Raw genomic sequence first — 25,953 nt, forward strand, 5'->3', positions numbered from 1 at the left:
TGAAGACTGATGGAGACTGATATGGAAACTGACAACCACGGAAAAGAACGTACAAGTGGTTAGAAAACTTATTTTAGTGTCTGCCTCATTCTGTTATCAAAGCTATATAAATTGAAATACCAGTGAGATGCTATTTCTTTCCTGTCAAAAGAGCCAAGATTTAAAAAAATTGCAGTTGCTTGAAGGTGTGCTAAAATCCTTATGCTGCTATTAGCATTGTAAACTAGTATAACTTTTTGTAAGCAGCTTACATTTCATGTGAAGAGCTTTGATTTGTTCAACTTCTAAGACTCTACAACAAAAAAAACAAAACAATTATTTGTTGAATGTTTATTATATAACATAATACGCTTAGCGCTTTATATACTTTAAGTCTTTTGATCCTCACAAAAACTCTATGAAGTAGTTATTATTATCCAGTTTTAACCATATAAAAATAAAGTATGAAAAATGTAGACATTAATGTTATTATAGCATTATTAAAATACGTTTAAAAAAATAAGCCAAGTAAAACTGGGGAAGAACCTAAATGTCTCCTAATCAGAGAATTGTTACTTACGTGAACGTATTCAGTGGAACTGATGTGTTTACAAAGGTTCTTAAAGAACGTGTAATATCATGGAAAACACACGTCTTAGTCTGCCATTGCCCCAGTTAAGCTGTATAGCAAACAAACACTAAACTCAGGTAACATAACGACAGTAAACTTGTATTTCTCATGCTTGTGTCTACAGATCGGCAGGGATGTGGCTTTGTTTTTTGGCCTTGGGTGAGCTGGCTTTGGTTGCAGGCTCAGGTATGATGCACAGGGTTCATTTTGGAACCCAGGTTAAAGGGGCATCTGCTACTGAAGGGAAGCTCTTTTCATGACAGGCTGCTGGAGCACAAGAGGGCAAGAATAACTGCACAGCTCACTTGAAGCATCTGCTTGCTTCATGGTTGGCTAACTACTCATTGGCCAGAGCAAGTCACAGGGGTGAGCCTAAAGCTGAGGGGTGGGGAAATATCCTCTGTCTGCCATGAGAATGTAACAAGAATGTATATGTGTGCTTCTATTATAGGGGAATAAAGAATTGACACCAGTAATTCAACCAATGACAGTCTGGTCTTTATTGCTATTGTTTACATTCCTCCCAACCAAACATCCCAGAAACCTCTTTCCATGATGGCATCAGGCTGGAAAGATAGCATCACTGGATCTACATCAACTCCAGGTGTGATTCCTCTTAATCCAGGCACCTTTAAAGTAAAGACACAAGTTATTTTACCCCACTCAACATACAAAAGTGGAACAGGAACTTGATGACCACAGTAAATACCCCCATTCTAATTGGGGAAGAGTGAGAAGCAGATAGCAGTCTCAGGTTTGCAGCAGTTGTGAAATCCCTGCAGGCAAAAGTTGGAGGGTTCCTCTGCCTTGGGGGAAGGGCGTGTTCTTGCATTAGGTCCCACTGCTGCTCCCTGGGAATAGTCCCCACACCCTAGTCTGATTTTTTTCCTCTAGACTCTTGGATCCACTCTTTGAGAGGTCTGTCTCTGCACAAATCCCCCCTTGGCCAAGTCTAAAGACAGCATTGGGGACTGCGCCTAATTTGGTGGCTGAGCAACCTTCTCAGCCTGCTTCCTGCCTGAAGAAACCTGGAGGAAGGCGAGTCCAGAAGTATTTTTATTTCTCAAAGAGTCATAATCACTTTTAGTTTAAGCTGATAGAAATTTTCTCAATGCAACTTTTTATCTCTGAAAATTCTGGGATTTCTGGGCTGTGTTTATTCACTCTCAGTTCTGTCTTCAAGCCAGCCATGTGTTTCCCCCGAATTCATCTCTTAGAGTACCTTTTCAAATGCAATTAACAATAACCCACTTACTCCATCAACACTGTGGCTTGAAACTAGCTTGCTCCTTATCCCAGCTTTATTGGGCCCACTTTCTGTCTTTTGGTTTATTGCATGTAACCATTATAACAATGTTTCACTGTATATAACATGCATTAACATTTTCCCATCCTCCTATAACAAGTTCTTTCTTGCCTGCTCCTTGGTCCCAGAGCCAATGGCATATATTTGGGGATTTATCATGGCAGCATCCCATTTGTAGTAATAATTTCCAGTCCTATTCAGCTATTGCCACAATAATGCTATGTAACAAACAACTACAAAATCTTACAGGCGTGCAGCAATAAACATTTGTTTCTCATTTATGTGGATTGACAGGTTTGGCTCAGCTTCCTGCTGAGCACCAGTTGGCTTAGCTCTTGGCCATGAGTCGTGTACAGATTTATCCCACTTTGCGGTAGTTCTGCAACTGTGGCTGTGTGAACTCTTCTCGTTATAAACAACCATGTCGGCACATTCCAGGCCTCTGCTTTCATCATGGTGTATCAATAATGATTTTTTAATGCTTTGACATCTTGGGGCCTTGCTGATTGGAGGGACTGTCCCTCCCAGGGAGAGCTAATTCCTGGAAATGGCAAACAACTAGCTTTCGAAGAGTGCACCATTCACATGCAAACCAAATCAGAGGCCATAACCCCAAACATCACCTTCATGTCAGTCTATAAATATTAATTCCAGGTCAATAATCCCCTCACTCAGTCACCCCAGGGCCAGTACCAGACAACTAGCGACAGCCTCTACACCACAGAGTACATTGCAAATTATTCGCACTGGCTGAAACTGTTTATTCTAGCCTCATCTATTCCTTCCCAGGGAAACCACAATAAAGTTCTTGCCCACAATTTTCCCTCATTCTCTCTACCTCCTGACATACCCTGGTGCTTCCTTGTGTGGCCTGTGTATGCCCCCTTCTCTTGCCATCTCTAAGTATAACAAACTTTTTTTTTTCAAAAGCCCTATGTGCTGATCTGTTGGCCTTTTCATACCTAAGTTAAAAACAAACAAGCAAACCTACTTTAGCCCTGACCAGTGTGGCTCAGGTGGTTAGGCATTTTCCCTCAAAGTGAAAGGTCACCAGTTTGATTCCTAGTCAAGGCGCATGCCTGGGTTGTGGGTTCTGTCCCAGGTCCAGGCACGTACAAGAGGCAACTGATTGATGTTTCTCCCTCACATTGATTTTCTCTTCTTTTCATTCTTCCTCCCTTCTCCTCTCTCTAAAAATAAATAAATAAAATCTTTGTTTAAAAAAAAAACAACTTTAAAAAGAATTCATCTGCTAATATCCCTTTGACCAATTTGAGTCACGTGGTCGATCGAGCCCAGTGTTTAGGTGTGAGGAAGTACTCTTCACCCACGAGCTTGGTGAGAGTGAATGCATATTTGTATTAGAAGGCAGCAAAAAATTGGACACTGTTCACCAGAGTGGCAAGAGTGTGGATGTATAATTCTGTTACCGTGGCTATGTAACCTTATTAGAGGGGAGTGAATAATTGGGACCAATAATTTAATTTGCTACACTGTATGTATATATGTATATGGTATTAAGAAGAAAAATGAGATATGCAACATGATTTCAAATATGTAAAACAGAATCTATGTAGAGAAAAAAGTCTTGAAGGAAAGATATCCAACTGTTAACAGGGTGTATCTTGGGGTGCTAGGATTGTGGGTGATTAAAATTATTCTTCCTCTATTTTACAAATTGGGTTTCATGAGAATATATTCATTTCATAGTTTAAATATACTCTATGAACTAGAAGCTCTGTGTCCCAAGTGTTAAACTAAACTTGCTGGAATCTCTTCTGTGTATGAGCAGGAATGATCCTAAACACCTGGGCAAGGAAGATTTGCTCCTGCTTCTGTGAGAACAGAAAGGTCTCTGGGGCAGGGAACCGTGCAAAATCTGACATGGGCTGTCCTCTCTCTATTATTTAAAGTATGGCTCACAGTTCACCTGCACTGGCATGACCTGGACACTTGTTAGAAACACATAGTCCCAGTCTTCACCTCAGAAGTACTGAATCAAATCTGCACTTGAGAGACTTCTCCAGGTGGTTTATAGGAATTACTATTTTAAAATGAAAAGTAGGCAGGTAGTGGAATAGATAGGCAAACAGATTGGCTGGTGCAGCGACAAAGAACCAACAATATTTACACAATGGATTACTCGGTCTGCAATAGTTATTGATTGCCAGTTTGATGAGGGCCACTGTTTCAGTAGAATAATGTTTCCTCTCCCAAATTATAACAGAGAACTGTAATTCTGGGACGTGTTAGGAGAATATTAACCGGTATCCCACTGTATTAGTTCCTCATGGCTGCTGTAATATAACCACAAACTCAGTGCCTTAAAACAACACAATTTATTGTTTTACTGTTCTGGTGGTGAAAAGTCTGAAATGGGTCTCACTGTGCTAAAAACAAGGTGTCAGGAGGGGTGTGTTCTTTCTGGAAGCTCCAGGGAAGAAAGATCCGTTTCCTTCCCTTTTCTGGCTTCTGTGGGCTGCCTGCATCCCTTGGCCTCACTCCATCCCAGTCAGTAGTAGCCAGTAGCGTCTCCCTTGCTGCATCACTCTTAAATTGACTCTCTTTTGCCTCCAATTCCATTTTCATTCCAATTCCATTTTAAGAACCTTTGTCATTACTGGTCCACCCAGGTAATCCAGGATAAACTCTCTATTTTAAGGTCAGCTGATTAGCAACCTAAATTCCAGCTGCCAACTTAATTCTTGTTTGCCATGTAAGGTTCTAGGATAAGGACACAGGCATTTTGGGGAGGCCATTATTCTACACACTACATCCATGAGCTAGAGACTTGGAGATCATATGATTCTGCAAATAACATTCCCTTCTTGGAGTTTTGCAGTGTATGTTAGCATAGTAAGGGCTCTGAGAAATCTTGAAGTAAAGGAGCCTACTTAACTTTGCCCAACCCAGGAACTCTTCTTTTACCTGCACTTTTCATGAATCTGAGCCAGAGAAATATGCAGAAATTTGGAGTAAATGAAAGAACTTGTTGCTGCCCTGAAGGAGTTGAAGAAAGGTGTTCATTTTGAAAACCATGGACTGCAAATCCATCTAGACTTCATTAGTACAGAGGGAAAGCAGGGCAGAAGAGTGAGAACATCCATGACACCAGGGGCCCCCACTCCCTGGCTTCTGTTCCATGAAAAGGCAGCACCGAGTACAACAGTGGTGGTGGGTGCCTCTGCCTATTTCCATTTTACCAGTGACATATTGCAGTATTATGAATGATTTTTAAAAATCTGTCCAGATCACTTCCTTAATCTCGATAACGCTGTTTCTCATTTGTAAAACTGGGTTAACAGTATCCTTTTCATCCAATATTATTGTAGCAGTTTAATTAATTTTAAGATGCTTTTGGGCATCAACATGCAGAAAGAGTTATTAAATTTCAGTGCCAAATATTATGATGCTAATGAGGATTAGCTCGACAATATTTCACTGCATGTGCAACTTTTCTATTCATCTACTGCATAAACCATCATACAGTATTATCTCTATAGCCAGAATAGCCACCTTCTTTCACCTTTTAGACATCTCATGTTGACACTAAGAAATATAAACTAGAGAAAGCTGTGTCTTGTAAAAACAAATCCCAGAAGGCATGTGTTTTATGTGGTGATTGCTTACAATAAAAAAGACTTAGAAGGTCTCACTGGTTCTGAGATTATTCATGCAGCAATTAAGCTATTGATGACAATCTGTTTTTATGATAATAAGTTATAAGCTATTCTGAACCCACTCAACAAGGCATCGTATAATGCTTGCAGCCTTCCTCAGGACCTTTTACTGGGATACCTGTTTGCTTTCTTGATTAGGGAAAGCTAAAATATATAGGCATTAAAAAAGTTACAAATCAATTGTAATTTTCAATGAAGTAGAACTTGCAATTTTAGAGTGAAGAATCACAAAAGAGAGAAATTGTTAGGTACTCTGACTTACAATCTTGATAATCTTATTTATCTTAGCACAAATGCTTTCCTGGAGCTCCTAAATTGTGTACAAGACACAAAGGAAGGGGGCCTATTTATTTTACCATTTGAAAAGAACAAAAGGGATTTAAAAATTTTGTTTTTGTGTTGCTATAGGTTTTTAAGTAACTACAGCTGACCCTTGAACAACATAGGTTTGAACTACACAGGTCCACAAACAGGTAAATTTTTTTCAGTAAATATGATTGTTATTTTTTTATATCCTGGGTTTTTGCATCTGTGGCTTCAACCAACCGCATATCAGAAGCAGAGTTTTTGAAATCACAGCTGTGATTTTCCAACCATCGATTCCCAGCTTTGGATCAAAAATACTGTTTACAGTCCGCAGTTGGTTGAATCTGTAGTTGGCTGAATCCACAGTTGGTTGAATCCGCGAATGCAAAGGGCTGGATGTAGAGTCCAAGGTTAAACCTCGATTTTCTACCGCATGGGGTCAGAGCCACTAACCCCCTGCGTTGTTCAAGGGTCAACTGTATTCTTATTTCAAGGGAATATTCTTGTTTGAGTTTTTTTAAGTTTTTGTTTTTGTAGAGTATGTAACACATTAATGCATTTCATTGTTAAAATAGTTATTGTGGTTGTTTTATTGGGATGAAGCTGCTAAAAGAAGATATATGCCCTTATCTTTAAGAAGTTAAATCTCACACTTGTTTCACTCAAGTTTTATTACAACTTAAAATTCAGTGCACACCCATATGGACAGAGTGAAAAATGCACCAATGAAACATCTGTTTCATGTTGTCATCCATTTTCACAGTCTGCAAAATTTAATATAAAATTTATTAGATCAAAGTTTTTTTTAATCCTCAGTAGCAGGTTTTCCCCTTTATTTGTTTTCTGTCCACTTCATTCTGTGTTGTAGATACAATTTGGGTAAATAATTTGAACTGGGGTATATAAAATGTTGGCTGAAACTAATAGAAAAAGCATATTGATTGATTAATATCTTGGTTTTTATAAACTGGCTACAAAAATAATTATGTAAAATAAAATTTAAAAATAGGTGTGTAAGGCAAGGTAAAGTATATGGATAGGAAAACTAAAATGAAACCAAGTGTAAGGTCACATTTAAAATGCACCCCGCTCTTAAAACACACAAATACTCTCAAGCTAATTGGTATATATATATATACATTTGTTTCTATGTTTTTTAGCAGCTCATGAAATGAGGGAAAATAAGCTCTTATGAGAATTTCCTGAAGATAAAGTCAGTTATTTCACTGGAGTTTATTTAAAAACATTGAGGCAAGAGATGGAAATGAAACCCTCTGTCTCTCTCGATTATCTGTCTCTCGTGCCTCCCTCTGTCTCTCTGTTTTTGTCTCTCTTGCATTCTGGGATTGAGAATAACGAACGAGTTTCCACAGTTGAATTCTCTGAAATGAAGTGTGTCTGGGATACAACTCTATTGTTCTCTGCACTGGGCTGTTCGAAGAGCAGAATTCTAAAATCCACGCGTACCTCTGTTATTTTCAGGAAAGAGGAGAGTAGTATAGCTGATCATCTGAAAATGTCAGATGATGCAACACAATTTTATTGTTAGCTCAGAAATGCCACTGTGAGACTTTAAAACAAAATTCAACATGTTTTTCAGAGAGGCTAAACCAGTTATGACCAGCTGGCAGTGCACAAAACCGAAAGTCACCAACAAAAGGAATTATCAGTGAGAGCAAAGAGCTACACAGGAAAGTCCTCCTGCAGACGCCAGTGGCGGCTGGTCTGCCCCAGTCTCAGAGGAGCTGTGTGTGCTCATGTCCTGAATCCCGTGATTTCCACCATCAGTTAATATGGGTGAAAGTGACTCTGGATTTTTGAATGCTCACATATCACGGTGCCTCAGGGATGGGAGCCCTTGTCCTGGCTTTGTTACTATCTCTTTGATCCTGAGAGAATTTCTCCCCCATTTATCAGTGTGTCTCTTCTCAATACAATATGAATTGGACTAGATACCCTTCGAAGTCCATTCAGGATTCTAAATTTAAGCAGGGTAGTTATTCTCATAAACCTCATGTGTGTAAACATGTGATTTTATGTAACTTCTCTATTGCCAAAGTGAATTGCTCATAGCCCCTATTTTAATGATGAGAGAGAGGGGAAAGGAGAGAGAGAGAGAAAGAGAAACATTGCCTCTTGTAAGCACCCTCACCAGGGACTGAACCCTCAACCTAGGTTTGTGTACTGACTGGGGATTGAACCTACAACCTTTTGGTGCATAGGATGATGCTCAAACCAAGTGAGCACCCAGCCAGGGCATATTCTCTGAGTTTTAATGTTTGGAAGTCTGCAAAGGAATCCACCACACCCATTCCCTAAAGTTTGGCTCTAGCAAGTTAGAAATAAAAAAATATATATATGTATGGATTTCTTGTCTTTAAAGTGCACATGATCAACTTATTTAAGAAGTTAGAAGCAGAAATCTGACTACTCTCTTCCTTGCTCCTAGGCAAGAGATTCTAAGACTTCTAAGAACAGAGAAAATTCTCTAAAAATATTTGGAAATAGAATTCAGCTGTAAAAGGGCACCATCACAGATCCTAGTGGTGATAGAAATGACCGTGTCAATGCCAGCACTGTGCTCTGGTTTCACAAGGTGTCACCACTGTGGGGATCTGGACAAAGGGTTCACAGGATCTCTGTATTATTGCTTACAATTGAGTGTGAATCTGCAATCATCTCAAACATAAAACATTTAATTTAAAAAAGTAAAAGAAGAGAAAAGAAACCTTGATCCTGTTCTGAGTGCCTGTGCCCCATACATATGTTTTAGTCTCTGGGACAGTTTCTGGCACATAGAAAACACTTAATTTTGTTGAATGAATGAATGAGATATCAATTTGAAATGAGGGCACGATTCATAAATTATTTTATATTTATTTAAGATTCATAAATGTTAAAGCTTCCAGGAGAGATAGAAATTCTCTTCCACCATCTGCAGATGCTTTTTGAAAGTTTTCTTTCCTTCTCCCCTGTGACATTGGTTCATTCTTCTAAATTTGTGGACAAACCTTTGAAAGACTGTTTGAATTTGAATATGCTTCAGAGCACAAAACAAACTCTCACAGAAGCCAGTTGGAAATTTTTCATTTTTCCAAATAAATTTTATTGTTTTCCTCTTCCTTTCTAGCTGCAGATACCAGTCTCATGGATCCCTTCCTACTTTGCCCACACTTGCTACCTGGGTCTTAGTTGGCGGAGCATGGACCCCGATTTGACCTCACTGTAAATCACTGGGCCCATACTCTCCCCAGGTTTCTGTTTTACGTAGGCTAGCACCCAGCGATTTTTTTGGAAATGAGTATTTTGGGGGAAATGGAAGAGAAGATTGTGCTTTTGACTTGCTTTACAATGGAATTACCTGTGAGGACTCTCAGTTTCTCTCTCATTCGAAGCAGAGGTCTTGTTGCCTAGGAGACAGTCTGTGGATAGGCTGCTAAAGGAAACCAGGTCTCTGAGAACTCAGTATGGTGAACAGGTATCCCAATCTTTAAAACTCTGAGGCCAGGAGAGTATATCTTCCAAGTCATGAAGGGGACACAATCAGATTAATGCTCGATTTATGCTTCTGAGGGAATTGGTATAAAACGATAACCTATGGTCACAGCCACAAGAATGTGGGACCTGTAGTTAATTTATGATACAACTGGTGAAGCAGCTCCCTCTAGTGGTCAGAGCCTGTATTGCCGAAAGAAGCTAACGGGCATCTTGTGTAATTCAGAAATAAAGGCTAAGGAAAATTGAGCCTTTTCATAGTTTGGGCCACTAACAACAACTGATGTTCATAATGCATTTTGAAGGCTTATAAAACAAGCCTCCCTTTACAGGCACCAAGAGGGGACCTAGGTTATAATTACTAAGCAGTCAGCCAGATGCAAAATTGTAAGGTGTCCTTTTGCCTTTGATGGCCTGCCTCCCCTTCAGAGACGCTCTGAGCTGTAACACTGTCCACTTCTCCCACGTGCAGTCCATCATGTGCACATTAAGACTTCAGTGCTATTGCCGTCATACAGAGATATGATCTAGAATCATATATACATATATACATATTTTTTGTGGAATTAGATCAATAGATTTCCTTTCCCGAAGGAAATACATTTTAAGCCCTGCTTTCTAAATGTAAAATGAAAGACCACTAAATTTCAAGCATCAGAGAGAGGTTAACATTGTGAGGGCTGTTAGCCCAGCCCAGCTCAGCTCATGCCTTAGAATCTTTGTATCTGGATTGTTCGGGGGGTATTGGTGCAGCAGTGACAGACATGATGACTGAGGACTCAATTGAGGCCCCAAACTCTCTACTAACTCTTCAAGTCCTATTTCATAATGTTCCTTTCTCCAGAAGCTTCCTGTCCTCCATTACCTTTTCCTCGTGTTCAGAAGTTTTTATTCTTTTCCCTTTCTCCTAAACTGGATAATTGACATAAATTATTGTGCATTCAGAAAGTCATGACCCTGACATTTTGAAATTCACTCCACCCAGTAAAGGCTTTTTGTTTCCTTAGAGTGGTGTTTCCAGGTGGTGGCCCAGGGAGAGGGAAGACAGGTGGTGGATACCCACCTCTTTACTGTAGTTTAATAGAGTATATTTTAAAATTGCCCTGGCTGGTGTAGCTCAGTGGATTGAGTGCAGGCCTGTGAACCAGAGAATCACGGTTCAATTCCCAGTCAGGACACATGCCTGGGTTGCAGGCCAGTCCCCAGCAGGGGACATGTGAGAGGCAACCATATATTGATGTTTCTCTCCCTTTCTCCTCCCCTTCCCCTCTAAAGATAAATAAATAAAAAAAATCTTTAAAATAAATAAATAAATAAAATTACCATTGTTTTAATGTCTTTAAAAAAATCCTCACCAGAAGGTATGCTTGTATAGAAGAGAGAAAAACAGAGATAGAGATAGAGATGAGGAGAGAGAGAGAGAGAGAGAGGGACATCAGTGTGAGAGAGAAACATCAGTCAGTTGCCTGATGCCTCTTGGTGATGGGATGACACTTCGACCAACTGAGTCACATGGCCAAGGTGCTTTTATGTGCTTTTTATCACAATCTTTATTTTAAAGTTTAAATACCATTAAAGGATGTGCAAGACATTTGTGCTTTTGAAAATGAATGCTGCAGGAAAAGGGCATTGGGACAGCTCTGAGCTGAAGAGGTCAGTGCAATAGTGACCATCCACATTGTGTTTCCTAGGTCAGGTGCTGCTCTAAGTGCTTTTCAGTACTGACTTACTTAATGTTCATAGCAATAGTGAGATAGATTACAATTACATTCCCTATTTTGCCTGTGGGGAAATGGAGGCATAGAGCTTAGGTGAAGTGCCCAATGTCCCCTGGCTAAAAGGCAGTCTCACACCTGATTAAAGAGACCTATCATGGTCCTGATTGTATGATTCAGGGCAGACTGTTGGTGCATCTCTGAGATTTCCTTACATGTGAAATGCAGATAATAATTCCTGCCTTGTCTACTGTACTAGGTTGCCATGAGACCCTTTATTTATTTCCAAATATTTGTTGGGTACCAACGATATGTCTACCGAAAAATAACTGTGATGATGACAGACATGCTCTTGCCCTCATGGACATTATATTCTAATGAGGAAGACAAAACAAATGGACAAAGAAATAAATAAAGTCGTTGCAAATTGTGCTAAGAGCTCTGAAAGCCATGAGGCAGGGGTTGAAAAAAGGAAGCAAAGTTTGGGGCAGTGCAGGGTATGTAGGGCATATAGTGCTGTGGCTGCAGCTGCTTCGGATAGGAGAGCAGGGTAGTCACAAGAGCTCAGAGAAGTGGACAGGTTAATGAGATGTGGAGATGGACTGAGAGCTGGCCATGGGGAAACCTGGAAGAGGATGGGAGAGTAGACTCTTCCCGATGGAATGGTATGTGGAAAACCCATGTGGTGAAAAGGAGTTTCCTATATTTGCAGAAACAGAGAAGAGTGGCATGATGCCACTGATGAACTTGCTGCACTTGAAGGCATGGCGTTCAATTCCCTGAAACAAAGACACCGATGCATTGCTGCATGTACACCAGGTAAGACCAAAGATTTCATGAGAAAATGCATTAAATCATCTCATTGGTTATTTCCTCTCTCTGTGGCAGATGCATGGGACATCTCTGCTCCTGCCCACTTCTCAGGGTAGCAGGATAGTTTACTGAAACTATCTTTTTGTTGGTTTATCTTTCTGTGTTTTCTTCTTTTCTGTTCTCTTGCACTCAATCTTCTCCACTTTTTTTTTTAATGTCAGGGATTTTTTTGCAGTTTTTTTCAGTCCTTTTGTTAAAACCCTAGACCACTGAAGAAATAAGGTTGAGTGCCGTTTTTCTCTTTCCATCGGCTCTCTGTACCATTTATTTCTTTCAGTTCTTATGCTTTTCTTTTTTTATTTACCTAAGCAATACGTAATTATAAAAGACTGGTAAGAAAAATAAATTAAAAGAAATTTAAATGGCCTAATATCATGCCATGCAGATAGATATAAGTAAGCATTATCAACATTTTATTTTATTTATTATTTATTAAGTAGGAAAGGGAATTCAACTGGATGATACAAAGGATCCAGTCTGAGCAGCTTCCTAAAGATTCCTTCCCTTCCTTGTGATCTGTCTACCAGGGCAGACTCAGGGGCCTCCCTAATCCACCAGACACGAGGACAGTGACCGCTTCAAGGAGGGGGCTCTTCCTGTAGAGCACATGACCGTTGCCAGTCAGTCCCAGGAGGTAAGGGCACAGCGCATGATAGTTCTCATAGAAACACTTCACAAATGAACTTGGGCTTACTTTTTCAGGAGTCTTTCTCTCTCTCTTTTTTTTCATTTGCTCAAGTAAAAGTTACTTTCTTTTTTCTTTTCTTTTTTTAATTTTAATTCTTCAAGTACAATTTTCTGCCTTTTACTCCCATCCTAGCCTACCCCCAAGACCTCCCACCTCCCTTCCATTTCCACCCCCACCCCTTGTTTTTGTCCATGTGTCCTTTATACTTGTTCCTGCAAACTTCAGGAGTCTCTTATGACAATTTATTTAAAAATATCAGAACAGAAAGTAGGGCAAAGGGTGTGTAAGCAGTGTTGTGTGGCAATGGAATGTCCCTGCCTGTGCAGTCACGGTGGGTGACACAGGTCTGATTAGGTTTTGTATGAAGCAGATGACATGCTGCCCCCATGTTGCTCAGTTAGTATGGATAAACTCTCCTGGTTCGGCTCAGGGTTCATAGGTGTGTGTCCCAAAGTCGTCCTGCTGAGCTTGGAGCAGGTTGGCTGGCAGCTTGTCGTGTCTGTGACTGTCACGGAAGGGAAGGGCAGTGGTGAAGCAGTCCTGGCAGGTTTTGACAGCTGACTTGAAGAAGTTGTCTAGAAGTAGATTCTGAAGTTCTGGGTTAGATTAAATGCATCTTTTACTTTCCCTAGGAATACACTTCTGATGATACAGCCACCCACCCTGCCAACAGCAAGGCTATGCCATGATATTTGAGGGTCCAGCCAATTTCAGTGGCTGCCTGTCTTAGCAGCATAAAGCCTTGCATGTAAAAGATGATATTGGAAGCATAGGAGGCCTTTTGAATGTCCTCCAGGAATGATTTTTTTATCACCTTCAAACTGGATCTTTTAAGGACCCTTCAGCTTTTGGCTAGCTTGAAATCTCTTGTCCTTCAGAGGTGATCAGTGTGGGGCAAAGACTGCTTCTGTAACAGGGGTGGTGGCACACCATACTCCAGAGCTGAGGTGGCAGTTCATTTCCACATGCCATTCTGCCCCCTACTGTCACTGACTTTGGCATGGGTGAATGCTGTCACTATTTTTGAACCTGGGAATATTGGCTGTGATTTCAGTCAGGAATGAGTCTAGCATTATCTCGTTCCAGTCCGCAAATGCCTGTGCCACCTCATTGAGCTCCATGCCTAGGATGCCTTTCATCAGTAGTAGGACTCACAGATCTGCTGCCTGTCTCCATACTCAATCCCATTGTGCGCCAACCTCACAAAGTGTCCTGCTCCCTTGTCTCCCACCCAGTCACAGCTGGGCCTCCAGTTCCCACTTTTGCAGCTGAACCCTAGGAGATTGTCTTGTTGTGGGGCCAGGCTTCTTTGTTCGCTCTGGGCATAAGTGATGGGCCATACTGGGGCCCTTCCTCTCTACCACTAATGCTGCTCCCTGCAAACAAGCTTGCCTTGGCCTTGAGGCCTCAAGATTGTCTTATGGTATCTCGATATTCAGAATTTCATTTACCAGTGATGATGTCACCAGTGTCCAACAATGGTGCCAATTTTTCAATGAAATCATCAACAGTCTGACCAGCCTTCACAAGCAGTATGATCCACTGAGGCTTCTTCAGGTTGAAGACCATCTCCTTCAAGGTGTGAGCAGTAACCACTTTGGTTCCCTTTGCCTCAATGGCCAAGATATCATCAACTTTGGAAGCTGTTCTATTAAAAACGTGGATGACAAAGCCATGGTCAGTTCTGTTCAAAATTAAGTTCTGGCTCATGACAGCCAGTCTAATCAGTGCAATAGCAGCTTGGGCGGTGCCAGGGGTGGTGACTGGGCAGGAGCAAAAGAGAGGTGGAGAGCAAGGGACGCATGCCACTGGGCATCAGCATTTTAATGCATAATCTCGGTAACCGACTTTTTTTCATTTTTTGTGTCCCTTGCAATTCGTATATCATACCACTAGGTGACAGAGGATCATCATAGCATTAGTAGGTTGATTAAGTAGATGTAAATGCTTTTCTAATTTTTATATTATTCAACACATTATTATTTAGACTTTAAAAGTTACTAGCAAAGATCGACTTTTAAAGAACCAAATGCTCAAGGAACATGTATATGCTGTACTTAGTATTATTTATCTTCAAAGCTGAATTATATAATTAAGTAATGGTTAACACTCATTTAAAGTTTATTTTAGTGTCTCCAAAATAACCCAATTAAAAAATGGACAAAGGACCTGAATAGACTGTTTTCTGAAGAGGACATACAGATGGCCAGTAGACAAATGAAAAAAAGATGCTCAACGTCATTAATCATCAGAGAAATGCAAATTAAAGCCACAAGAAGATGTCTCATACATCTGTCAAAACAGCTATCCATCATTAATAAATCAACAAACAACAAGTGTTGGAGAGGCTGTGGAGAAAAAGGAATGCTTGTGCACTGTTGGTGGGGATGCAGACTGGTGCAGCCACTGTGGGAAGCTGTATGGAGGTTCCCCAAATAAATAAAAAGAGAGTTGCCTTATGACCCAGCACTTCCACTTTTGTGTACATATCTGAAGAAACCCCAAATACTAATATATATGCACCACTATGTTCATTGTAGCATTATTTAAATTAGCTAAGATATGAAAGCAACTAAAGTGCCCATCAGTAGAAAGAAGACATAATACATATATACAATGGAATATCACTTGGTCACAAAAGATAAAATTTTTCTATTTGAGACAACAGGGATGGACCTAGAGGATATTATGCTGCATGAAATTAGTCAGACAGAGAAAGACAAAGAATCTTTTCACATATGTGTGGAATTATAAAAAAACAAAAATAAATGAACAAACAAAATAGAAATGGACTCATAGATGCAGGAAACAAACTAGTGATTGCCAGATGTTATGGGGGTTGGGGGGATGGGTGGAAGGGTAAAGGAATTAAGAAGTACAAATTGGGAGTCACAAAATAATCATAGGGATATAAAAATATGGCATAGGAAATACAGTAAATGATACCATAATAACTATGTATGGTGCCAGGTGGGTACTTGAGTTCTTGACTTATTAAGGGGAATACTTTGTAAATTGTATAATTGCCTAACCACTGTGGTGTACACATGAAACTAATATAAAATAATATTAAATGTCAACTGTAATTGAAAAAATAAAACTTAAAAAAATAAACTTTACTTTGGGATCAAAAATCTCTAGGAAACTGTACATGACTTTGAGTTCTCAGCCATATTAAGTGGTAAGACTTCTATAGGCTCTGATATTAACTTACAGAATTCGTTTTTATTTGCTTCGATGTCTAGTTTTTTAAAGTACCTTTACATTAGATAAAAGATAGATATAGCTATAAATTAAAATTTAAAAATCCCAGCAACTTAGCTGGGATTGAATATCTAACTTCAATAAATACTAATTTCCCTCATTTCTAGTCTCTTTTTTGAACCTAAGAACAGAGAAGCTACCCTGGTTTATTTTTTCCAAATTAAATTGAGATATTTTTCTTTCTTTTCCCTTCCTTCCCTCTCTCTCTCCTTCCCTCCTTCCTTCCTTCTTTCCTCTCTTCCTTCTAATTTATTTAGAATCTAAATAGATTCTAATTTATTGAGTTAAAGTAGTTATTACTAATTAACTTTGGCTATTTATTACTTTTAGAAAGCCTTCAATCAGGAAATATTTAGATTTAATATGTATGAAGAACAGTGCTTTAATCTGTTGGAGAAAAGATTAGTAATAAAAATATAGGGGACTAAACAGCAACTGGTTTGTTTTACAGATTATCTCTATCATCCTTTAGGACATGCTATGGGATGCAGACTGTTACAGCCACTGGTGCAACCCCCTCCCCCAAGTCCTGCATATTTTTCACAGAACATGATATTCTGAACAGAAATAAGAAAGGTTCTGATTTCATCAGAATCCCCCAATTGATATGTGTATATGTATATGTGTATACACAAACATATATATATATATATGTTTGGTCTAAGAGGACTAAAACTGGATTATTGTCATGTTGTTAGATGAAAAAAACCATCAATCCTGACATTTGGATTTCTAACTATTATAAATACACTAAAAATGCAGTGTAACTGGAAAGTCTTTGAGCAAAAGATTATTTGTTTTGGGCTCCTCATTTCAATATTATCCTTATATGTGTCATTTAAAGAAAATTCATATACTTTTTGAGAAAATTTTTATTTTATATTTTTAAGATTTATTTATTTATTTATTTATTTATTTATTTATTTATTTTTAGAGGGGAAGGGAAGGAGAGAGGGAGAGAAATATCAATGTATGGTTGCCTCTCGTGCGTCCCCTGCTGGGAACTGGCCTGCAACCTAGGCATGTGCCCTGATTGGGAATCGAACCACGATCCTCTGGTTCGCAGGCCCACACTCAATCCACTGAGCTACACCAGCCAGGGCGAGAAAAATTTTATTTTTAAAATGTGCCTTTCAGGATATTTTTTTAACTTTCTGCTCTCTTTCTCTCTCTCACACACTCACACTCACACACACACAAAAGAAATTTATTTAATTTTATTCTCTTGCATTTGGGACAAGCTTGGTAGCAAGCTTGGGGAAAAAGTGGAAAATGGCCATTTAGCCTAAGAAACTAGATTGTAGCTTTCCTTTACTGAGAAACCATTGTACATAGATGAGAAAATATTGAACATTTCTGACAGTGATTTAATGTTACCCATTTCAAAGTCATCCGACAGTTTTAAATAAGGAAAGTTTAGTCTCATTTACATAATCAGATATTAAAATTTCTTCAATTCCTTGTGGCTATGTCAGTCTGCATGTGCATAAGCTTTTTAAAATAAGACTCAGCAGAAAAGTCTCCATAACAATCTGGAGGTTTGGAAGAAACAAAATTGCCTTTTTTGTGACAACTAAATATCTTCTTAAATCATTAAAGTGTTTTTCACTTTCGCCATGGGTTTCAGCCAAAGGATAAATCTTGAATATTAAAGTGTTTTCTAGCCTAACTATGGGAAGCATTGCCTGGTACTTTGAGGTGAGAAGGAGCCTTGAAACCATCCTCTTTCTCCTTCTAGGTCCCGCCTCCATTCCTTGAGGGGATAGCTCCCAGTCCCACAGCCGGCTGGGGTGGAGCAGGGTCTAGAGCCCCTGATTGTGATGCTCAATGTAACTTCATTTTAAGCTGTTCTGTCTGTCATGGAGGGCTCCAGCCTTCCCCAGTTCTTCCTTGAGATTCTTTCAATGATGTAAAAAAAGACACATTTCTGTTGAAAGGCAGTGTGCTTCAGTATAAGAGCAGGAATGATGAATCCCACCCAAGGGTTCTTAAGTACAGAAATAAAAGTCTTGAACATAGATGTAAATAAAACATTAATGTAATAGTCTATAATAAACTAGTAATATTAGCAGGAAACTTTGAAAAACTAACCAAACCATACAAGAAAATGACAAATCTTAATATGAAACAGTAGAAAGTGTTTACCTAAGATGCCGTTAATTGAGACTTCCGATTACTTACTGTCTACTTAAAATCATGACATAACCAAAGCATCAAACTTCTATTGTTACTTGCTCCTGATCCTCACCTGTTCCTGGAGAGAGAAGCTTTGTATAAACACATTCCATTCCTTTCATCCATTTTTTTTCACAAGCAGAAATTCAATGATTTTGGTTGTATTTTATTTAAACAATTGAGAATTTACAAGTAGTATTAAACATTTCTCTTCTTTTTGAAATGTAAATAAGTTGACATCCTCTGTTACCTTTTTCAATTCTCCAAAAATTGAGGAAATAGTGAGGGACTGATTTGCTTCCTAAAAGTTAAGGCTAAGCAACAAAGATATTTAAGGCTGAGGCAAGATTTTTCTGAAGTGCTAATTAATTGGTGACATCTCTATTTTATGTTTTGATTCAGGAAAAAAAAACATGAAAGCAGAGAAACCTGGTATTTATTATCCTTGGATGAAAGCATGCCAAGGATCAATAAAAGGTGTTGTAAAGGTACACGTCTTGATTTTCAAAGGAGAGGGATTGAAGATTTGTTTAGAAGTGTCAGCACTGAGTTAAGAGAATGTCACCCTATCATTCTCTCAGGCCAGAAACACAGAAAATTTTGTAGTCTCAATTTGAAGACATTTCTAGAGAACAGTGTTGTTTAAGGCAAAGCTTAAGTTTAATTTTGTGAGTAAACCTTCAGTTGGATCTCAGAACCCTTTTTCAGTGAGCTTTCAAATGCAAGCTGCTTTGACCAAACATGTAAGGAGCCCCAGAAATGACATTCTTATTGGTGTTTCCTTGAAGTAGTATCAAGTATAATTGTTCTAAGGTTGTTGAATATTGAAAATGGAAGAAAGTTCACTATTTAAGAGCATATTTTGACTTTACCAAGCATACTACAACACATACTGTTATTTCCACATTTCTCATTGTTCTTCAAAAGGCACATCAGAAATGTTAATTCAATGTTTACTGAACACATTTATAACTGTGACAGAGGTTATGGTCAAGAAATAGATAACAACCCCCTCCTTTTCTTATATCAAAACCATCACATCTTTTGCACTTTTCCGACCTTGCTGTCTTGATTGCTCTCCCATTTGTCACTTGTGAACCCTTAGATGTCTTGTAAGATGTCAACTTCAATTTCATCTGCTGTGATATGTCTCCCTAGATTCAACCAAACTGATTTAACCCCTTTCTCCTCTTGTTACAGAAAACAACTCAGCTGCTTTCGGAGTGGAAGTTTATTTTCATGCGCGCGGACCCAGAGGAGTCAGTCTCCAAATTCTGGGCCCCAATCAGTGGGGAGTAATGGCTTATATAGAGTGAGGGGGGCAGTCTGTCACTTGGACCCTTACTTCTGGCGTGAAAGCAGGAAGCAGCTTACAGAAGCAAGAAAGTGGAACTGCTGATAGAAGTTCATACGAATTTCTTTGTTCTTACTCCTCAGTTACTTAGTTACTTGCTCTCCCAGATCCTGTTGACTCACCGGCTAGCTCCCCTCTGGGAAGGCCACTACACTCTGTGTTTGCAAATAATTGTGTTCATTTTGTACATTATAACATTTTGAATGTTGTATGATGCATGTTTACATGTTCTGTCTCTACTAGGTTTAAGATCATGTCTGAATCAGCTCTGCAACTCTCTCCAACATAAGATTTCATTGAAAATTTGATGACTGTCTTCAAGACGCTTATGGTCAATCAGGGAGCAAATGTGAAACAACCAGAAATCATAGGAGGAAAAATTAATTCACTAATTCATGCAATGATTTTTATTAATTGCCTATTTTGGCCTGGGTATAAAAATCAATCAGACAGACTTGGTACCTGACTTCGTAGAATTGAAAATTTGGGCTTAGAGATAGATATTAAATAATGAATTACACAAATGATTTATAACAAGTGCAACAGCAAAGAAGAGCAAGGTGCCAGGAGAACAAAGAATACACACAGGCAACAGTATGTTCAAAGGCTCTGGGGTGACCAGAAGCTCGATCCTTTGGGGAAAATGAGAGGAGACTGATGCTTCTGATACAGGACTGGAAGGAAGAGACCGGCAAGAAGAGATCAGTGTGGGAAGCTGGGCAGAGGACAGACCATGCAGGGATTTTAAGGCCACATTAAAATGTCTGGAATTTATTTTAAAATCAAAAGAAAGCCATTGAAGAGTATCAAGCAGAACTACAACATTATTGAATTTATTTATTTAAAAAAGGTTATTCTAGCTGCCAGGTGAATATTGGAAGTGGGTAGATGGTAGTTGAGTAAATGATGATTGTACTTGTGTGATATCAGTTGTAACAGAGGTAAGTGGATGGATTTGAGAAGGTTTCAGAAGCTGGAATCCACAATGTTTATAGATTGTTTGGATTTACATGTATGTACATGTGTGTGTAAGAGGGTGCAGCCAGGGGCCCCCCAAAATAATGATTTATAATTGGGTTCAGAACTCAGGGTGTTCAGGAAATATTAAAAATATGGGATGTTCTTACCCCTACAAGTCTGAGCTGGGGGTTGGGATACATGGAGCAGGGCCACTGAGTTGTTTTGCATAGCAACAGTTTTGCAGATAACCTCTACAATGGTCATTTAGCATATCTAGAACCTTTAACTGGTTTCATAGGTATATTAAATAGCTATGGCCATGCTTTGAGCCAGGGAGAAGGGAATGACTTCTACCCAAGATGTAACTGGGAGGCAACACCCCCTGGTTACAGAGCCTATGTAAGAGATTGGAGATGATTGGCTCCACACCATGGGGCCACACCTTCCCAGACTCACTATGGCAGCCCAGTAAAGCTGGAAAATGTGGGAGTGCTGGCAAGTGTAGCTGATCGTGGGAAGAGTAGGAAATGTGACTGCAGAGGAAGATTAACACAGGGATTTAAAATCAGGCGTGGCAGCCATGACAAGAATCACCACACGGCTTTAGCTGAAAACCACCACTCAGCTTTGGCAGAGAATCACCACATGGCTTTGGGTCTACCTTTGTCACACAGCTTAGGAAGCTGGAAAGCAAGATGCAGAAGTGATGCAGAGCTCTCTCTTAGCAATTTTGAAGAACAGGAGAGATGCTGCAGGAAGGAAAAGGGGGAAAGGACTCTTGCTGGTGGGCCATGAGAAGGTGCCATGTGGTTTTGGAATAAGAACTGGAGACTCCAGTGATACAGCTGATGGTGCTGGGAACTGAGGGAGGCCTGCCAGCCAAGCACAGATTACTGGGAAGAACCTGGTGTACCTGAGCCACAGACTTCTATTTCTTTTCCTGAGATATGGTATTCTGGACCGGGCAAAGGGGGCAAGGAAGGACTCTGTGTGTTTGTGGGTGTTTTAAGGGATTTTGATGAAGACACTAAGTCATTACTCTTAAGTCGTATAACTTGAATGAATAATTTCTTTCCTTTTAACCAATCTCTAACATGGAGAGCTATAATTCTCTGGTGATAGGAAAGGCAAACCTAGTATAGGGGGATCCCAGGAGGAGGAAGGGTCCATTCCCTTGCAGCCAATCAGGGAAAACCATGGGAGACCACATGTGCAGTAGCTTTACAACTACTTGTCACAGTAAAAGCCTGCCAAAACTAGCCAGGAAGGATCCACCCTATAAGAATAGAGTCCCTCCAGCCCATGAGGTCAATCTCTGTTTGGAGTTGGCCTGCTCCCATGTTCTCTGCTATAAACTCTGGGTGATCGGTTCAATTCTCTGTCATGATCTTCAAGAACCTGGTTACCTGTGCCCACCTGTGACAGTTTTTGGTGAGCCAGCCAGGAGAAGATGCTAGAATGGTAAGCCCCTTTACTGCTCTGACACCCAGGATGCCCCTTTCCATTGCCATCTATTTCGTTTCGGTGAGTCTGATATTCCCTGATGGAAGGTCAGCCGCTAAAATTGTAGGCATGGTTGGCAGTTAAAAGACACAAGGGTACATGCTGCTTGAAGACACCCATGATAGCATAACCTGCGTGTGGAACGGGGTTAGCCTTAGCCTCTGCCAGGTACTAGGAAATGTCCGCACAATAGTCAGGCACACTGTGAAAACCACAAGACACTGCCCCATCCCACAGACACTCCCTCAATAGGCATAGTTGGACCTTCCATATGGAATATTGGTCACCGCCTCACCTGCACTATGACTTCCTTTTGCAGTCTCCTCATCAGGCCCACAGATAGTCTTTTATGCTTGTTCTCCCTGACTGACTTTTGGCCTTTATACCTGCACTTCATACCCCACTTACCTTTTGTGTACGAAGGGTTCCTGCTGTCTTTGTACCAAGAATATCTACCTTGGGGTCACTAATAGTCCCATCGCTAAGTATAGTTGCAAAAATGGGTCCCTCCCATCTTTGGCATGTAAGTAGCAGCAACATTGCCTAGAACTGCTTAACAGGTACCTGCTGGTCATTTGTTACTAGAATGGCCACATGGAGCCACTCTTACCTAATTAATTGAATTTGGAATTCTAAGGTGGTTTACTTGCCTCTGTAGGGCTATTTTGATTTACCCTCTTGGTCTGTCATTTCTCTATGAGATCCACCTCCAGCATGAAGGGGGGTGCTTTAGACACCTCTTAAGGTTCCTTCTGGGGAAATTTCAGACTCAGGTACAATTTCTTAAAGCTCTGGAAAATTAGATAGAATAATTGAGGGTCTTCTTTGTGATTTGGAAAAGAGTCATTTTATAATAAGATCATCTTGGTGCCCCTCTTGGTGGTTTATGGGGCCAGAAGCTATTTTTCCAGTAAGACACTTCCTTTGCCCCAGACCTGAAAGCTTACAGGAAAATGGGGGTCTCCATAGATGGAGAATACAGAAATGGAAATGTACTTGGGCCACAAGGGTAAGGCAGTGAGTCTGGGGTTGTCAGGATTATAGGCAAGTGCTCAAGGATGCTGGACTGGTTCCTTCCCAACAGTTCTTTGCAGCCTGGACACTCAGTAGGACTGTGAATTCTGCAAATGGTGTCCAGGGAACTCAATACCTCTGAATTAAGCAAAAAGAAAGAAACAGAAGTAGACTGTGGCAATCCTCTCAAGTCTTTTAGATTTCTGTCAGCTGACACTCCCTAGGATTTATTTCACCTTAGATGTCTGGTAGGTTGGTGGGATCTCAGGGGACACCCTGTGTCCCACGAGGAAAGCTCCTGAGGCAAGCAAAGAGGGAGGCCTCTGGATTGCAAGGGAGTATCTTTGTGCCTTTTTTCTTCTTTTTAGGATCACTGCAGTCGAGATGGGAACCACACCTTCCATCCCTTCCAAATCACCATTGGGTTGCATTCTTAGCAATTGTGATAAATTTTATCTAAAAAAGTAGGAAGTGATTAGTTTTCTTTTGTAACACTGTTTGGCCCCAGTATAAATTAGGGGACAGAGAGATATGGCATAAGGATGGGAGCACGAATTATAATACTACCTTACAGTTAGATCTATCTGCTGGAGGGAAGGAAAATGGCCTGAAATTCCTTCCGTGCAGGCATTTATGGCTTTATACTGAGATCCCTCATTTTGCTCCAGCCCCACCCTGACAGAACCTACAGGCCCATGTGTTTGTCAACTAGAAGATACCCTCCTTAGTTCCCCACCTGTCTCTCAAGGGAGATTAAGAGAATCCCAGAGTTCTGGAGTCTCTGAACCCTACCTTAGAGGGAGCGACCTCTCTACCACCTTATGCTATGGACAACCTAAAGCTACAAGGTGAGGAAAAGCTCAGCCCTGCAGGACATACTCGGAGTGGTGCTTCTTATCTCTCTGCTACTTCTACACTCCTACCCTTGAGGGAGGTAGCAGGCACTGAAGGCACTAAAAAGATACAAGTGCCCTTCTCTATAACTGATTTACAATAATATAAAGACTAGCTAGGGAGTTTTTCAGAGGACCCTTCATGTTTCACTAGTAATTTGCAGGGTATTACTTTAGCCTTTAGTATGTCATGGAGGGATTTGTACATAATTCTGACCACCTGCTGTTCCCCAGATGAGAAACAGCAGTTCTGGGAGGAGATGCGTAAACATGCAGATCAGCTGCATACCCAGAACCTAGGCTCTGTAAGCAGAGCTTGCATGTATGTTGGGGATTAGACACCAAGTCATGTGGGTATGCCATCATTTTGGGTAAAATGGGTGATGAGCCTTGTGAGTGACCCATCATGAAGGATGGCCCAGCATGCATGGGTGCTGCCATCTTGGATGATGGGTCCCATGAGAGTTCCATCATCTTGGAACTAGGCAACATGGTGGGCTAAGGGTTTTCTACATATTATGGCCTGTGTGTTGCTGCTGTGTGGGCACTGCATCAGTCAGTTTCTCTGTGCAACTGGCTCTGATAGGGAGGGCTCTGGTTCCAAAGGTCATGAACTGGGGTCCAGGGGTGACCATCTGATTTGTAGGGTGTCTGCAAGATGTCAGCCTCAGAAAGCTGCAGGATGTCCCTGCAAACCTAGTGACTTTTAGTAGAAGATGCCTATAGTGCTAGGGACTTTTAGCTGTCACATACTGAGTTTAAGTATAGTCCTTCCCAGTGTGGGAAAGGAACAGGGATTAAAAGTGAATTATGGTTAAATCTGGATGGGTAAAAAAGGCTATACAAGGTTTGTGAATGTTGCAGAAGGTCTGTGGGAAGCTGTAAAGATAAAGGGAAATGTGGAAGTTTTGGAAAGAAATTATGGTGTTAGTAATGGAAGGTATAAAACACAGAGATGCAATCTTGGTATCAGAAGGAAAAGGATTTTCCCTCACGGTTTTTATTTTCCTCCCTACCTGATCCCTCCAAAATTTGGAATTCTGAAGGAGTGAGTGATGACATAAGTTTTCTTTGCATGAATCCAATAAGACCAGTCATTAAATAGTAGTTTTTTTAACCAGTATTTTGATTGGGATGTCACTCCTGGAGAAGGCATGTCTGGGTTCTTGTCACCAGAAAACCCTGAGGAACTTGGATTGACTCATGAAGCTAGCAAAAGCCCATGAGAAGAGCCTCATACCCTGGTTGGTTGTATGGTTCGTGATAGTCTTTCCAGCAAAGGTTGCTTTCCTGAAAGATGGCTAAAAAAGGAACCAGCAGGCACAGTGGAAGCTCAAAGATTTGAGTGAAACAACTGGTACAGGCAAAGCCAGATGGCAGACGTGTGCCTCTGCTTCTGTGCCCAGAGGGGCAAACTGAGAAGTCAATCTAAAGGTTTCCTGTGTGAGTTCCAGCAAAGCAGACTTAAAGATCATAGATGATCCAGGCTGCTCTTGGTGTGTTTATGCAAACAGGCAAAATTAAAAGCGGGACTCAATGTAGTCCCTTCAATGACAATGAGGGTGATCTTAGGGAGAAATCACAATGCTCAGTACTAGATGTCAGAATGGCACAGCTGTCTTGAATTTTTGTTTTCATTTGAAAGTTGAAACCAGGTTTGTGATACCACCAAAGATGTTCAATTTACAGGCAGGAAGGACCTGTCTAATTGCCACTATTAGATGTCATTGCAGCAAAGGCCTTGCAACCGAATATCTTCCCAAAAGACAGTCTCACAGGCACAGAGACTGGCTTGGGGATTGTTGTGTGAATTGACATGTGTGTTCTTCCTTCTGTTTTCATAGGGCATATACCTATGACCTCATTACCTGAGTGATTACTTGCAGTATAGGCCTCACTTAAGGAGCCCATCTTCATCATCGCCCCTCGAGAGACTCAATAGTTTGGCTGAAGTGGTTGGGTTGGTGAAAGGTTAGGGCAGTCTGTGAGCTCCACCTTGAACTGATTTTTCCTTTTCTGCCCAAATGGCTTGGACAGAAAGGGCCCAGAAATCTCAAAGGGGGAAATCCTAAAATATTTCTCTCAGCCTGAGCTAACTATAGTGGGCCTCAAGGGCT

The 25,953-nt window shown here is 40.4% G+C and overlaps 1 long non-coding RNA gene and 1 pseudogene across 1 annotated transcript; one reads left to right on the top strand and one right to left on the bottom strand.

Annotated features, from left to right (window-relative positions):
- Positions 1-1,078: 1,078 nt before the first annotated feature.
- On the top strand, positions 1,079-12,619 carry LOC128628192 (uncharacterized). The gene is made up of 3 exons (XR_008392520.1): positions 1,079-1,214; positions 11,825-11,931; positions 12,513-12,619. It is a non-coding gene; the product is annotated as an uncharacterized LOC128628192 (long non-coding RNA).
- A 404-nt stretch (positions 12,620-13,023) lies between these two features.
- Positions 13,024-25,753, bottom strand: LOC119062814 (6-phosphogluconate dehydrogenase, decarboxylating-like; annotated as a pseudogene).
- Positions 25,754-25,953: the final 200 nt, after the last annotated feature.

Source organism: Artibeus jamaicensis, unplaced genomic scaffold, assembly GCF_021234435.1.
Source record: "Artibeus jamaicensis isolate MK-2021 breed Jamaican fruit bat unplaced genomic scaffold, CSHL_Jam_final contig_585, whole genome shotgun sequence".
Taxonomy (NCBI): Eukaryota; Metazoa; Chordata; class Mammalia; order Chiroptera; family Phyllostomidae; genus Artibeus; species Artibeus jamaicensis.